Source organism: Pelobates fuscus, chromosome 6 (assembly GCF_036172605.1).
Source record: "Pelobates fuscus isolate aPelFus1 chromosome 6, aPelFus1.pri, whole genome shotgun sequence".
Classification (NCBI taxonomy): Eukaryota; Metazoa; Chordata; class Amphibia; order Anura; family Pelobatidae; genus Pelobates; species Pelobates fuscus.
Genome location: NC_086322.1, coordinates 74,251,552 through 74,267,060, shown reverse-complemented (window position 1 = coordinate 74,267,060; position 15,509 = coordinate 74,251,552).

The following is a 15,509-nucleotide window of genomic DNA, read 5'->3' as shown; positions in this document are numbered from 1 at the left end:
TTTCCGCCAGATTAGAGTATTTTTGGTAAGGTCTTGAAAGAATGTTAGCATGGAGTCTTCGAAGGTCAGGGGAGTTTTGTTCTTCAGCGCCATCATGACCTGGTTTCTATCTTGTGAGGTTAGGCAGCGAAGAATGACGTCTCGTGACGCTCCAGTTGGAGTTGGGGTTTGAGGAGTGCCTGTAACACGAAACACTCCATCCACAGCCATCTTTTTGGAGGCTGTGTGTGGTAGTATGAATGCAAGTAATCTGCGTGTGTAATGAGGGAGTTCTTCTGCAGTCACTGCAGCAGGGATGCCACAGATTTTTATGTTGTTCCTGCGTTGTTTGTCCTCCAGGGCTGAGATTTGGTATGTCAGTGTGACTTGGGTATTTTGCATGTGTTGTACTGTCTCTTTAAGGGTTGAGATGTCTGTTTTGGCAGCTAGTATGTCCTTTTCAGAGGTGTGTACTCTTTCATTTATGGCCTGTATGTCAGTTCTCAGTGCTCTGAGGTCAGCTGTCCATACTTGCTGAATGTCGTGCAGCAGGAGTTTTAAGTCCTGTTTTGTTGTGGGAGCAGTCCCATCTGGGATGTCAGTTGGATGGAGTGGACTTGCCTGAATGGGTGTTGTAGCCCTCTGTACGTCCTGTGCCTGGTTCTCCTCGTTCTGGTCCCCGGCAGGAGTCTGCTTAGGCTGTGCAGGCTGTCTCCACATGTCCCCTATGTCTCTGCCTTCAGCCACTGCAGTGGGTTTTTGGGAGCGCCTCCCCATTGCCTTCCGATGTTCCGGTTGTGGGAGAGAGGTTAGTGGCTCCGATCCCAGCGGGGGGAGTATGGTGTTGCCGCAGAGGAGGGCCTCCAGTCCCAGGCTTAGGGGAGTGCAGTAGGCCGCGGTTTTTCGCCGCGGTTTGGAGTGCCTCGGGTTGTGAAAAAAAGGCATCTATCGATGCGGTTCGGTTCTGGGGACCCAGCTGAAGTGGTATGAGGGTCGGATGGGCTTTAGTTGCAAAGATATTTAGGTGGATGGAGTCAAGAGTGTGGGAGCTCTTAGAGATGGCGTCCGCTCGTTAGGCTTGCAGGCTCCGCCCCCCTCACATATCTTTTAAAAGTAAAACAGGTGTAAATATTTTCCTTGCTTATGATGTTTTTTTTCACAAATTAATAATTTAAGCCCTCTATGTCTTGGTGTATTTTTCCTGACCTCAACTTTGCCATCAAATTAACATTAATGACTACAAATATGAGTTTCACTGGTGATTTCCAAACACATGTGGGGCACTATTTAAATAACATGTTGACAGGGATAAAATCAGAGGTTAAAAAAATTGTGATGGACACATTCATAAAAAAGGGCATTAACAAACTATATCCATTTTTTTTTTCCGGAAAAAATTACTGATAGCAATAAATGTACAGAGTAGGAAAAATTGAAAACATGATCTAATCTGCTTGCTGTAAGGGCTATCAGGATAAATGTGTTTAGCTTTCATGTAGTAGATTTTTAGTTTGCACTGTGTTTAATAAAGATAAGTTTACTATAAAAGAATATAAAAACTTGAATTATATAACACATATGGTAGTAAAATAACTCAGCAAAAACAGGAATGTGTCAATATACATATTAAAAGATATAATGTAAACTTCCCCTTTGTTCTCAGGGTAGGCAAGTGTCCCGGAAACCTTACCTGTTATTAAAAAGGAAGCACCCTAGTGGAAATAGAATGGAAGAGAAAAAAGGACTGGCGTAGCTATGTGTAACCCCACATGGTCCCCTTCTATGATTCCACCTCCTCAACTGATTGGCTCACTGGTGGGTTGGTCCCTGCAGCTGATAGGGTCCAGTACACATGACTAATTATACAGTAGGGTATTTAACCCTGGTTATATTTTGTAGCTCTTTCATTTTGCCTCTGAAGACAGTGTGTGAGAACGTGGAAACATGCGTTGATTTCAAAAGGTATCATTACCTAAAGCAAAAAGAAACACATTTCAAATACGAGGCATCATTCTCATTATTTTTGTAAGGCAAATAAAGCAAACAAAATATAATAAAAGATTTTTCCATATCAAACTAGCATGAACCATTATCATAAGAAGAAATCAATTTAGTGTATTTGTTTTATAATTGTTTTGTAATAAAATGAATGCATCTATTCTTAACATTATACAACTTAATTGCTATTCAAACAGTTTGCTATCCCCTTTTGACACTCAGGTCAAATATTACTATTATGAAAAAAAATGGATGGATATCAAAATATATTCACAACATTTAGTGGTCTTGTGACTGATAAAAGAAATCAATTTGAAAATGTTCAGTTCTGTTCAATGCCAGTTCGAAGTGGTCAATATTTATACTAATAATAAGAGTTGATTGTGGAAATGAATGGATAATAGAACAAAATACAGGCTTTGGATGACCCTTATAAAAGTATACAGTAAATAGGATACAGCTGGATATCTAAAACAAAAGAAATAACAAATAATAGTGCAACACTGTTGGAGGAGGATTGCAGTGCCCCAACTTTATATAGAACTCACAGACTCCAGATGAAAAGAATGCATTGAGGTTGCCTTCCCCCAGAGGAAGGTCTGGTTTCTCAGTCAGAATGGTGCTGTTGGATCCAAATCAAGAATCAGGTAGGTAGGTAAAAAATGATTTATTACAAATAAATTGAATAAAATAGATATTTTAAAATTGGTGGTATATCACCGGTCCTAGGAATTTAGCTTAATGATAGTTTCCATCCCTGAGTTTAAATGTGTTTATCAAAAAGCTTTGAAGTGCAAAAAGGCTGAATGCACCCATCAATAGTGTTGTCGCGAACCCGAAATTTTCGGTTCGCGAATGGCGAACGCGAACTTCCGCAAATGTTCGCGAACCGGCGAGCCGCGCAAACCGCCATTGACTTCAATGGGCAGGCGAATTTTAAAACCAACAGGGACTCTTTCTGGCCACAAAAGTGATGGAAAAGTTGTTTCAAGGGGACTAACACCTGGACTGTGGCATGCCGGAGGGGGATCCATGGCAAAACTCCCATGGAAAATTACACAGTTGATGCAGAGTCTGCTTTTAATCCATGAAGGGCAGAAATCACCTAACATTGACACCTGTCCTCTTTAAAATCTAAAGCTTAAGCTATTGTTAAAACAGATATGAGTGGTGGCACTGACTGTGCAAATGGGCAAGGCATCCAACCTGACACAGAAGCTGGCAGGCAGGCAACTGCTCTTCTATTACAGTGAAAACAAATTATTTATTTTAAATCTAAAGCTTAACCAATTGTTAAAACAGATATGAGTGGTGGCACTGGGCAAGTAGGCACAGTATCCAATGTGAACCTCACACAGAAGCTGGCAGGCAGGCACCTGCAATTACATTACACAGGAAAAAAAAAAAAAAGCAGCCTGATGTTATAGCCCTAAAAAGGACTTTTTGGGGTGCTGTCCTTACAGCAGAGATCAGATGAGTCCTTCAGGATTGTAGTGAACACTCAATACCCTAGCCTAGCTATCAATTTCCCTATCTAATCAGCAGCAGCTAAACTTTCCCTCCTCTCACTAAGCATGCAGCTTCAGAATGAATTGAAAATGGATGCTGGGAGGGAGGTTGGAGGGTGTGGAAGGGAGGGAGTGCTGCTGATTGGCTGGAATGTGTCTTCTGACCGAGAGGCACAGGGTGAAAGTTTGCCCAATGATGATGAATAGGGGGCGGATCGAACTGCGCATGTGTCCGCCCGCCGCGGCGAACGCGAACACGCTAAGTTCGCCGGGAACTGTTCGCCGGCGGACAGTTCGGTACATCACTACCCATCAACGAACTAATCCATTGAGTGGCCTATACCCACTCAATCATCTATCCTACTTCCCTTACACTGGGACACCTCCTCCCACACTAGATATGTTTTTATCTAGATCTCAGAGGGGTAAATAATAATGCAATGATGAGGCCCAAATATGTCACTCCAATCCCTTCTTATTGAAGTCAAAGAAACTTTTGATGTGAATGGGTCCATTAAATGTATTGAACCATTGTCTTCAGCGAGACAGTTCACTTTGCAAGCCAATTTACTTAAATGACATGTAAATAGAAGAAATAATAGACTATGACAATTTACACAATCCAACTGGATACCTGATTAAAGTCAATAATTTGATTTAATAAATCTTCCATGGAATTAACAAGTCAGTCTTTTCACATAGAATTGTCTGGATTTTTGGATGGATAGATAGATAGACAGACAGACAGATAGATAGATAGATAGACAGACAGACAGACAGACAGACAGACAGAAAGATAGATAGATAGATAGATAGATAGATGGATAGATAGATAGATAGATAGATAGATAGATAGATAGATAGATAGATAGATAGATAGATAGATAGATAGATAGATAGATAGATAGATAGATAGACAGACAGACAGACAGACAGACAGACAGAAAGATAGATAGATAGATAGATAGACAGACAGATAGATAGATAGATAGATAGATAGATAGATAGACAGAAAGATAGATAGATAGATAGATAGATAGATAGATAGATAGATAGATAGATAGATAGTATGACAAAGAACATCAAAGATGAATTAATTTCTTTAAAATGTAAAATTACCAACAATTTAGCTGTCAACTCTTTAAGGAAGTCAAAGATAAAGAAATCATAATTCTAAATCAAAGTTAATTTAATAAATGCGTAAAAAATAATTATATTCAGACAATCACCCATTAATGTTTCTGTGAAATCTCAAACATTTCTAAAGGTGTATATAAATAGTAACACCGGCAACACAAGGGAAACTAAGTAACACTTATCACAGCATGTATTAGGAAGGAATTTTAGATTTTATTTGTGTTATACATGTGTAGTGTTGACTTTTCTGTTTTGCTCTTTGATATGTGTTTCATTTGTAGCATTCTCATTTATGTTGTCAGTGTGAGTGCTACATAATATGATAAGTGCTACTTAGTTTCATTTGTTTTGTTTATGTTACTATTTCTATAGTGTATTAGAAATTGGAGATTGTCCAAATATAAAAATTTCTTTGTGAGCTCACCCCTTAAAGATTTGATATTTAGTACTCTAGCTTGGAAGAACAAGTGATCGTCAGCCAAAATAATATTTACATTTTTAAGGTACATTTGTGGTGATAATTTTACGCCAACTTTTTTGCGTTGTACTCATTAACCCCTTAAGGACGCAGCTTCAGAAGCTGGACATACCCTTAAGGACTCAAGCTATTTTTGCATTTTTTGCTGTTTGTGTTCAACTGCAATTTGCATCGCTCTCATTTATTGAATCAACACATATTATATATCGTTTTTTAAAGGAGAAGATGGGCTTTACTTTGATGTGACTTATACATATATCAAATCTAATTTATTATTAAAAAACATTAAAAAATGAAAAGAAATGAAAAAAATATATATATTTTTCACAGTTTTGGCAATAATAGTGTGTGCATAATATGTCCAGCTTAGGAAAAGTAATTCAAAATAAATTCATTTAGGTGTCTTGTTTTTCAAAGTGCATAATATGTAAAGGATTTCAGCTTATTTTAAATGTTACAGGTCACAAAATACAAGGAGTAATATAAAATTTAAATGTGAAAACAATTTCGAAGTTGGTATGTTTGACTTGTAAGTTTGACAGCTGTCACAGAAAACAAAATTGCTACACAAAAGTATATATTTATATAAAGAAGACATCACAGGCTATTTATTTAAGGGTATTTTGACACTTTCTACATAGCCATTTTCCCACCAATCTCTGCTACATATTGTAGTAAAATTGTGTTTTTTCTGTTTTTTGAAATACACACATATAACAAGGTTTTTTAAATGTGTATTTTGTTAAGCTGCTGTGTGCTATTCCTGGTCAAAATCCCATTTTGTGTTTAGCAACATCTGCTGAGTACAACAATACCCCCATTGTATGCCTTTGCCACTATTTTGGGAAGCTACAATGAAATATAAGAGGCCAGACTATTTCAGTTTCTACAGTTAGAAAATGCAAAGATGGATTTAATGGACCTATGTCTTATTTTGGGGCATTATAGTAGTTTGGTTGTTCAAATTACCACGAAAGGCCTTCCATTTGTGAAAGTAGACACTCCATGGTATCTCATATGGCATATATTTTGCCTTAACGGGTCACCATTTATTCACCATTATATGTCAAAATTTGTGTTAAAAAATATTTTCCGCATTTTTTTATTTGTGCTGGGCATTTTGCATATTTGATATGTTCCACTATGATCAAACACCCCTAATTATGCTCAGCTAATTCTTCTGAGTAAAACAATACCCCCAATGTATGTCTTTGACACTATGTGGTGACGTTACAGTGCCATAAAGGAGACCTGACCATTTCAGTTTTTAGAGTAGAATTTTGAGAGACGGATTTGCAGGGCTTATGTTTCAATTTGGGCCACTATAGCAGTTTGACTGTTTCAAAAACTGCAAAAAGGCCTACCATTTGTGAAAGTAGACACTCCAGGGTATCTCATATGGCATATATTGTGCCTTAACATGTCGCCATTTTTTCACCATTATATGTAAAAGTTTGTGGTAAAAAAATATTTTTCACATTTTTAACTTATGCGTTACATTTGTGCTGGGCAGTTTGTATATTTGATATGTTCCAATATGATCAAACAACCTAAATTATGCTGAGCTATCTCCTGTGAGTAAAACGATACCCCCAATGTATGCCTTTAGTCGTATTTCCTGACGCTACACTGCCATATAGGAGACCTGACCATTTCAGTTTTTACATAATTGTATAGGTTTATGACTCATTTTGGGTTCTAATAGCAGGTTGCTTATTCAAACTTTCCCACAAATGCCTACCATTTTTTAAAGTAGACACCCCAGGGTATTTCAAAAGGCCCATTTTGAACCTTAGGGTGGAATCATTTTTTCGCTAGTGAGTACCAAGTCTAGGAGTAGTAAGCATTTTCTCTGCCTTTTTGACACACACTTTCAGATTTTACTGCATAGTTTACAATCCTTAGGTGTGCTACGGTAGTATAATGCTTCATATGTCACTCAGCTATGTCGTCTGAGTACAGCAATACCCCCGTGTGTACCTTTCCCAGGTATATGTGGATGTTGGAGGGGCAAATTTGAGACTCGGCAATTTCAGGTCTGTTTCAAACTTTGAATTTTTACGCTGGGTCCATGTACCATTTTGGGGCATTTGACAGGTTGAGAATTCAAACTTCCCCCACAACGGCCTACCATTTTTTAAAGATGACACCCCAGGGTATTTCAAAAGGCCAATTTTGAACCTTAGGGTGGGATCATTTTTTCGCTAGTGAGTACCAGGTCTAGTAGTAGTAAGCATTTTCTCTGCCTTTTTGACACACACTTTCAGATTTTACTGCATAGTTTACAATCCTTAGGTGTGCTACGGCAGTATAATGCTTCATTTGTCACTCAACTATGTCGTCTGAGTACAGCAATACCCCCGTGTGTACCTTTCCCAGGTATATGTGGATGTTGGAGGGGCAAATTTGAGACTCAGACATTTCAGGTTTGTTTCAAACTTTGAATTTGCATGCTGGGTCCATGTCCCATTTTGGGTCAAACTCTGAGGCACTGTCTGTCACCTCTGAATCCGCTTTCAGAATTCTCTAACTGTACTTCCTAAGCATTTTGAACTTTTTACACAAGAACAATGTTATAATAATGTTATTATATTTTTTGTGTTTTTTTTTGTTGTTGTTGTATTTTTACCCCTAGCATATGCACTAAACTCCCCAATTTCCCAGGAACTATCATTCACCCCAATTAACTAAATAAAAGGTAAATATATATATATATATATATATATACATATATATAGAGTCAGTGGTTAAATACCAGAAGAACTACAACAAGAATATTAATTGTATTGAGAATTTATTGGCCCTGAGTATGAAATAATTTAAAACAGTTCCCAATACAAAGGCCAGGCTGAGAGGGACAATCAGGGCAGTAGAAACTGGTCTCCGTTCGAATGCCTCTCTGGTAACACAGCCTGCACCTTTTCTGGGGGGTCTTTTTGGGGGGGGTTGGTGGTATCCGAAAGCAGAAGTGACCTGTCTGAATATCTCTGCTGCTAGGCCCTGCTGATGGCTCCCCACTGTGGCACTCAGTGAGCAGCACAGAAATTAGCTGGAACTGAAATGTAAGAAAAATACATTTCAGCTGAGGATTTGCCTTTTTGAAAAGGATGAATGCATTGTGAGTAGCCATTTGCATTAAATAAATGCCCACTTTCTTATACCAGGCCCTGGTCTTTCTCATTTTCAGATATGGCTGCAGCAGTTGGTCAGACAGGTCAACTCCCCCATGTGTTTATTGTATTGCTTAATGCAGACAGGCAGCCGTCTTGTTTCCTGTCTGCCAAGGACTGCGACCCTGCGTGTGTGTTCACTGTGCATGGTAGTCAGTATGAACACCTCCTTTTTGTCTCTGTATTTCAGAGCCAGCAATTCATCCTGGCATAGAGCAGCCGTTTCCCCCTTTTTAATTTTTTAATCTGCCAGAGCCTTGGGGAAGCCAGTGCGTGTCTTGCGGATAGCGCCGCAGACCACAGTCTCAAAACAATATAGCATTTTTTGGAGGGGTATGCTATTGTAATAATTATCAAGGTAGAGGTGGTACCTTGTTAAGTAGCGGGTTCATTAGATCCCAAACTATTTTTCCGCTAGTCCCAACTACATCAGGGCAACCTGGGGGATCCCGGTGGCTATCTTTACCGTCATATACTCTGAAGGTATAAACATACCCACTGCTACTTTCACATAACTTGTATAGCTTGATGCCATACCGGGATCTTTTGGCTGGGATGTATTGCTTGAACCCCAGTCTACCCTTGTATTTCATTAGGGACTCGTCAATATATTCTTTTGGGGAGTATAAATTATGCCAAATTCTTTATTAAAATGGTTAATTAGGGGGCGGATTTTATAGAGTTTGCCATACTGCTGATGATCTTTGGGGTGGCACTTTGAATTATCATTGAAGTGCAGAAAACGCAGTACTGATTCATATATGGGCCTACTCATGGTCTGAGAGAAAATGGGAGTATTGCATACTGGGTTTTTGGACCAGTACATTCGGATGCTGGGCTTTTTTATAATTCCCATTAGCATGGTTAGTGCCCAGAACTGTTTTTACTCTGGCACACTGGTGGGGTACCAGCTCCCTTTTGTGGCAAGGTGACTTGTTGCATTTTGTGCCAGATATTGCGTTGCATAAATATTTGTTTGTGTAACTATCTGCCCTAAAAAATCATCCCCAAGGAACAGCACCATAAAATCCTGGGAGTTATAGCTGGTCACGTCTCCCTGAATACCAGGAGTCGCAGTGAACAGAGGGATGTCGGGGACAAAATTGTTAGGGGGCACCCAGATATCAGTGCCAGGGGTATCGTCACTTTCTTCATCTGTGTCTGGCACATAGTCACCCTCTGCATTCTCTGAGGCTAATATTTTATATGCCTCCTCGGCACTAAACCTTCTAAGCATGGTGAAAGCTTAAAATTAACTTTAACTAAATAACGTATTTTTTTGTTTTGTTTTTGTAACTTTTCTTATACTTTTTTTTGTTTTCTGATCTTTTTTTAATACTTTTTTTTACTTTTTTAAAACTCTTAAAAACTTTCTAAAACTTCTAAAAACTTTTTAAAAGATGAACCCCTGTGGGTAAAAACAGAAATCAGATCATCGCTAAACACAGTGCTTACACCTAGCAAAGCAGAAATGCATTGACCTAAAATAAACTACTTTTTTTTCTCTTTTTTCCTTTTTTCACTTTTTTTTATACTTTTATAAACTTTTAATAACTTTTACAAACTTCCTAGCTACACTAATGCTAGATTCCCCAATTCCCCCTAGCTTCAATCCACCCCAGCTAACTAATTAACAGAAAATAATAGTAAAAAAATATATATATAAATATATATATATATATTTAACCCCTGAGGGTTAAAAAGAAAATAAAGTTAACCCCTGACGGTGAAAAAAAAAACCTCTGATCTCAGTAAAGTACTGTCATCAGTATTATGATCACTGCTGCCAGTGATCAAAGGGTTAAACCCTTGTTAATTTTTAAAGCTAAAGGGGGTAAGGTTTTTTTTTAGACTTTTAATCCCTTAAGGACCAAACTTCTGGAATAAAAGGGAATCAAAAGTCAGGGACACAAAGTTTCAAATGATTCGTCTCTCTCCACTTCTAATCACACACAGAGGTGGAGGGAGGAGGATCAGAAGTACCAGCAGCACTGTGATCGCTGTGACTGGCTGTCACAGCGATCACATGTGCTGGGACAGCGCTATTGGCTGTTGCTGGGCTTCCTCAAACGGCGAGGCACCCAGCAACAGCGTTAACCCCACAATCGCCGCGATCACCGCGATCTGGCGTTAACTTTAGTAATTGACTCCTTAAGGGTAGGTCTGCCTTGGCGGAAAATTTCCGTCAAGCGTCGTTAAGGGGTTAATCATAGTTCCATATTTTAGCTGCATAATATTTAAATTTGATCATATCTAGTGCTCGTGTGTGGATTTTAAAGTAGAATACAAACCAGTGGAATTTAATTATTAAACTCAGAGTTTCTGAGTTGGGAAAATTGACAAGGGATTTTTAAGTCTAGCCCTATATAGTATGAACCAATAGTCGAGGATTTTTTTTTTCAAATTTGGCTTAAAATATTCAATTCCCTTTTTGACTTTCCACAATTCCCAGTTATTATTAGCATTTTTATTCTTATGCACATGTTTCAGAGCAATTTACAATGATAGAGAAGAAATATTAAGAGGCAAAGAAGGCCCTGCTCAAACTAGCTGTTATTTTACGATGATTTGAGATAAGCAAATAAATATCCTTAGGTGTTCTGCCTAAGGACACTTACTGGTAAGGTAGTTCTAATGTAGTGACTATATCTCTGATCTATACCAGCCAATATAAATGAAGACAATATATAAAGTCAATATACACTTGTGGCGAGCATAACCTCGCCAAGGGCTACTGGAGGAGCCTGTTTGCCAGTCTCCTGCCTCAGGACAATGGGCAATGGGCCCTACAAAATACACTTTAAAAGGCTCTGTTTGTGTGATTTGGGATTATATTGTTCAGGAACCGAACAACCGCACAAACCAGAGACAACCTGGGAACTTGTTAACCCCTATTAACACCTTGGAACGGTTCTCACCTCAGTGTTCTTATTGTTTGTCTGGGTGGCCGCAATTCGTATGAATGACCATGAGGTGGCGGCCATCTTGTTCGCATGAACGCAGCCAGTTGTGTTTGGTCGTCGAGCTCATGGAACTGAAATTGGGCACTGAAACTTCCGAACACTGTTCGACTTCCATCATCGCCTGCGTTCGGTTCTATACATCTTAGAAGGGCACTGTTTGGTGGAATCATTCCCACGAACAAGATGAACGAGCACCACAATATGACTATTCACTACGATCAGTAGGTTGTTCAATTTTAAACTACTGAACTTGACCTACTGCTAGGACAACCCAACAGTTTTTATCTTTATAGATATACCCCACAGAAAAACCCTTAGAGAGAATAACATGATTTTAGACAAAGAAACCTACACATCAAATACAGTCAAATCTGTGCTTTTACTTTGTTATTATCACTATTTCAAATTTTATTACTGAGTTTTATATACATTTTTTCATATTGTAAAATCTCTTAATAATTAAATTATATTTGTCTCCTTTTATCCCTGTCCCAACTAACAATATGCTAACTATGTGTTTATGGACTATTAATGAACTTTTCAACGATGTCACTACGAACTCGATCTCCCACAACACCACTGACGAAAACCGGAAGTGACGTCGGGACGCACACAGCATCATGGGAAATGTAGTCAGAAAGACAGGAAGTGACGCGACGGCATCGGCCCACGTCACTGAACACACACCGGACTGAGAATTATGAGACTTTTGGCGGCCAATTTAAAGGTACATAAAGCGGAATCACCCAGGAGAAGATCAGGAGCCGAATGAGGAAGCCGTGTAACGGTGAAACGCGTTTTGGCAATAACTTATATTTATATTTGTATTATCCACATGATATTTTAATTTTTTATTTTCTAGTATATTGTATACAAATTTTAGAAATTCTTTGTTTATAATAAATATATATTTTATACTTAAACCTACTTTGCTGCATCCTGTTGGAGTGATTCCAGAAAGGGGAAGTGTCACCCCACAAATTGACACTAGGCTAACATACTTAGAGCCGGTTATCAAAGGCTCTAAAGAAGGTGAGCAATATCATATATTTTTTTCACATCTTGACATTTAAAGTATCTAAAATACTACGCTCAGATTGGATTACCTGTGCCCTTTTCTTTCTACCCAACACGGAGGAAAATACACACACGTATATCGGGAGAGAAGGGTCGTGTGGTCTACCCAAAAAAGACACAGACACTAGGAAGTTTAGAGCCTTAGATCTGTAAAAGGCTCTAAAAAATGTGAGTGGATTCAACTCTATATCCGGCATATTCACTATCTAATTTAACCCACTGTAATATACTGCACAATTATTTGTATATTTTCTCTCTTTTTCTTTTCATATATACAAGTGAGAAAAAGAGGGTAAGTGCATTTAAAGCACTTTTTCACTTTTATATTTCCAACTGTACCTAGCGCTACACTCATAGAAAACTTAGGTTTTCATTGTTGTTTTTGGTGATCTTGTATGTGTGGTGGGTTCATAGGAGTGCCCACAGAGTGTTTTAGCGGCTATTCTGATATAAATATACACGATTATATAAGCGCCACCTATTCCACACCATTGTGTACTTTGGACTATTTTGGGCAGGAGCCTCATGTGTGCTCGGTCAAATTATGACTTCCATTGAAAACCCAAACCCCTGAACCGGTCTGGCTGATTTCGGGATATGTTGGTCACCCAGATTGGGGCGATCAGGGGATTTGACTGTTGTGGGGTTTTCATGTGTTTTGGGGGTACTTTTGGGGTGTCTGTAAAATGGGTGTTTTCTGTGCCTGGAGAGAATTGAGTTTGTACAGTTCCTGACTCAATTATCTCTCAGATACAGGGGAGGGATTACCCCATTGTTTTGTGTAGGAAACCCCTTGCATGGGCTTTGTCATAAAAGGCAGTGTGTGGCCCTGCATTAAACAGTAAAAACAGTTCACTCCCAGCATTCAGTCTCTACAGTGGGGGAAGCTATACCTGCTATAATCACTTGCTATACTGCTCTTTGGAGTACTATACCTGCTATACTCTCTTGGAGGAGAGGCCTTCCCACTGGGAACTGAATCCAGGTGTTGATCCAGGGTGGGAATGGACGGCGAGACCCCAGCAAAGCTGCGGCAGCTAAGGGGACTGTGGTGCTTATGGTATCCGGTGTGGTGCTTATAGTACTCAGTGATACTAGGAAGCAGCGATTGGTGGAGGTACCCAATCGGGGTGCCAGGCGATCCACCACAACACTACATGATATCTTTACTGATGTATAGAAGCAGAGAAGGAGCAGTATATGAGACAGTAGCGAAGGAAACAAAATTCCACATTGTCTTTTCCTCTCAACACTTGGGAGCATATAAATAATAACACAAAATATGTTCATAAGGAAGATCTTTTGAGATGACATGTTGACATGTTGTCATGTAATAGATTTTCCTGAAATCATCATGATAGAGATGTACTGCACTTTTACAAGAACATTTCAAAAAGCATATGTTATTTATTCTTTACAGCAATTCTAAAGATTTGCTTCTTTTCAGCACTTTTATGATTTATCGGTGTAACACCTCTCCAGCTGTCAATCAGAACACCTGGAAGGCTTTCTTCTATTTTCATTAGCTTCCATTAGCTTAACTGTGCCAACCCAACCCTTTCCACAGCTAGCTGAGTTGTACTGCATTATTCTTACTACTAATTAGTCAGAGTGAATGAAAAGACCAAAGAAGCTTCTCAATCAAAAACATTTGATCGGTCAATTCAACGGGGCAAAAAAGAAGGTATTGCAGTAGATGTGGATACTAAATTTGCAGGTATATGTGCATGATTTATTTATAGTATATACTATATTGTTTTACAGGAAGTGTTGCTTTAAGTCAGGTTTTTGTTAAATGGATAAGCTCTACTACTGCCTTTTGACAAATAATTTAAAAAAGATTGTTTTGTTTTTTAAACAGGTGAGTGCAGAACATATTACAATAAAAAAATAATAAGATGTAAAAACTATTTGTAATATTTGTCATAATCAATATTTTACTAAGTGTGAGGGTAAAAGCCATAGATTTACCAGAAAATGCTATGTTTTATTAAAAATAGCTGAGTCTAAAAAAAAAATAATTTTACCGTACAAGCAAGACCTTATTAGTGACTGATGTCCCTAAATCCAGGAACTGTAGCATCACAAAAGAATAATATATGACAGAAATGATGTTGTCTGTTTCCCCCTAAATGAGTTAAAGGACCACTCTAGGCACCCAGACCACTTCAGCTTAATGAAGTGGTCTGGGTGCCAGGTCCAGCTAGGGTTAACTAATTGTTTTATAAACATAGCAGTTTCAGAGAAACTGCTATGTTTATCAATTAGTTAAGCCTTCCCCTATTTCCTCTAGTGGCTGTCTCACTGACAGCCGCTAGAGGCGCTTGCGTGATTCTCACTGTGAAAATCACAGTGAGAGCACGCAAGCGTCCATAGGAAAGCATTATGAATGCTTTCCTATGTGACCGGCTGAATGCGCGCGTAGCTCTTGCCGCGCGTGTGCATTCAGCCGACGGGGAGGAGAAGAGGCGGATCGGAGGAGGAGAGCAGGAGGAGAGCTCTCCGCCCAGCGCTGGAAAAAGGTAAGATTTAACCCCTTTCCCCTTTCCAGAGCCGGGCGGGAGTGGGTCCCTGAGGGTGGGGGCACCCTCAGGGCACTCTAGTGCCAGGAAAACGAGTATGCTTTCCTGGCACTAGAGTGGTCCTTTAAAACAATGCATATCAATTTTGGGTATAGCACAGTGCCTATACAAATAACAAACTGTCTTTTGTGCCTGTTAGAGCACTTACTCCATGTGGTAAAATGAACTGATTTGGACAATTTTGCTCACTCAGCTATTTTAACTTAAAATGAATAATTTCTTTGTCAATGCTCAACCATTTGTGGTTTACCGAATAATCTTGTAAGAGTTATTCAGTAAGTACCCCCTCCAGCATAGAAAGAGTTAAAAAAAATTAAGACTTACCTGATTCCAGTTCTGATGTCCGTCAGTGCTTCATTGGCGCTCCACCTACTTCCGACATCATCCTACAGGAGATGAGGGTGGTGCACATGCATGGCAACCGTTGCAAGCAGATTAGGCCCTCCCCATAGGAAAGCATTGCTTTAATGCTTTCCGATGGGAATTTTACTGATGCTGGATGTCCTCATGCAGAGAGATAAAAATTACATCATTTAACAACTAGGAAGTGCCTCTAGTTACTTTCTGATTGGCAGCAACTAGAGGCAGTCTCAGTCCTGCAATGTAATCATTGCAGT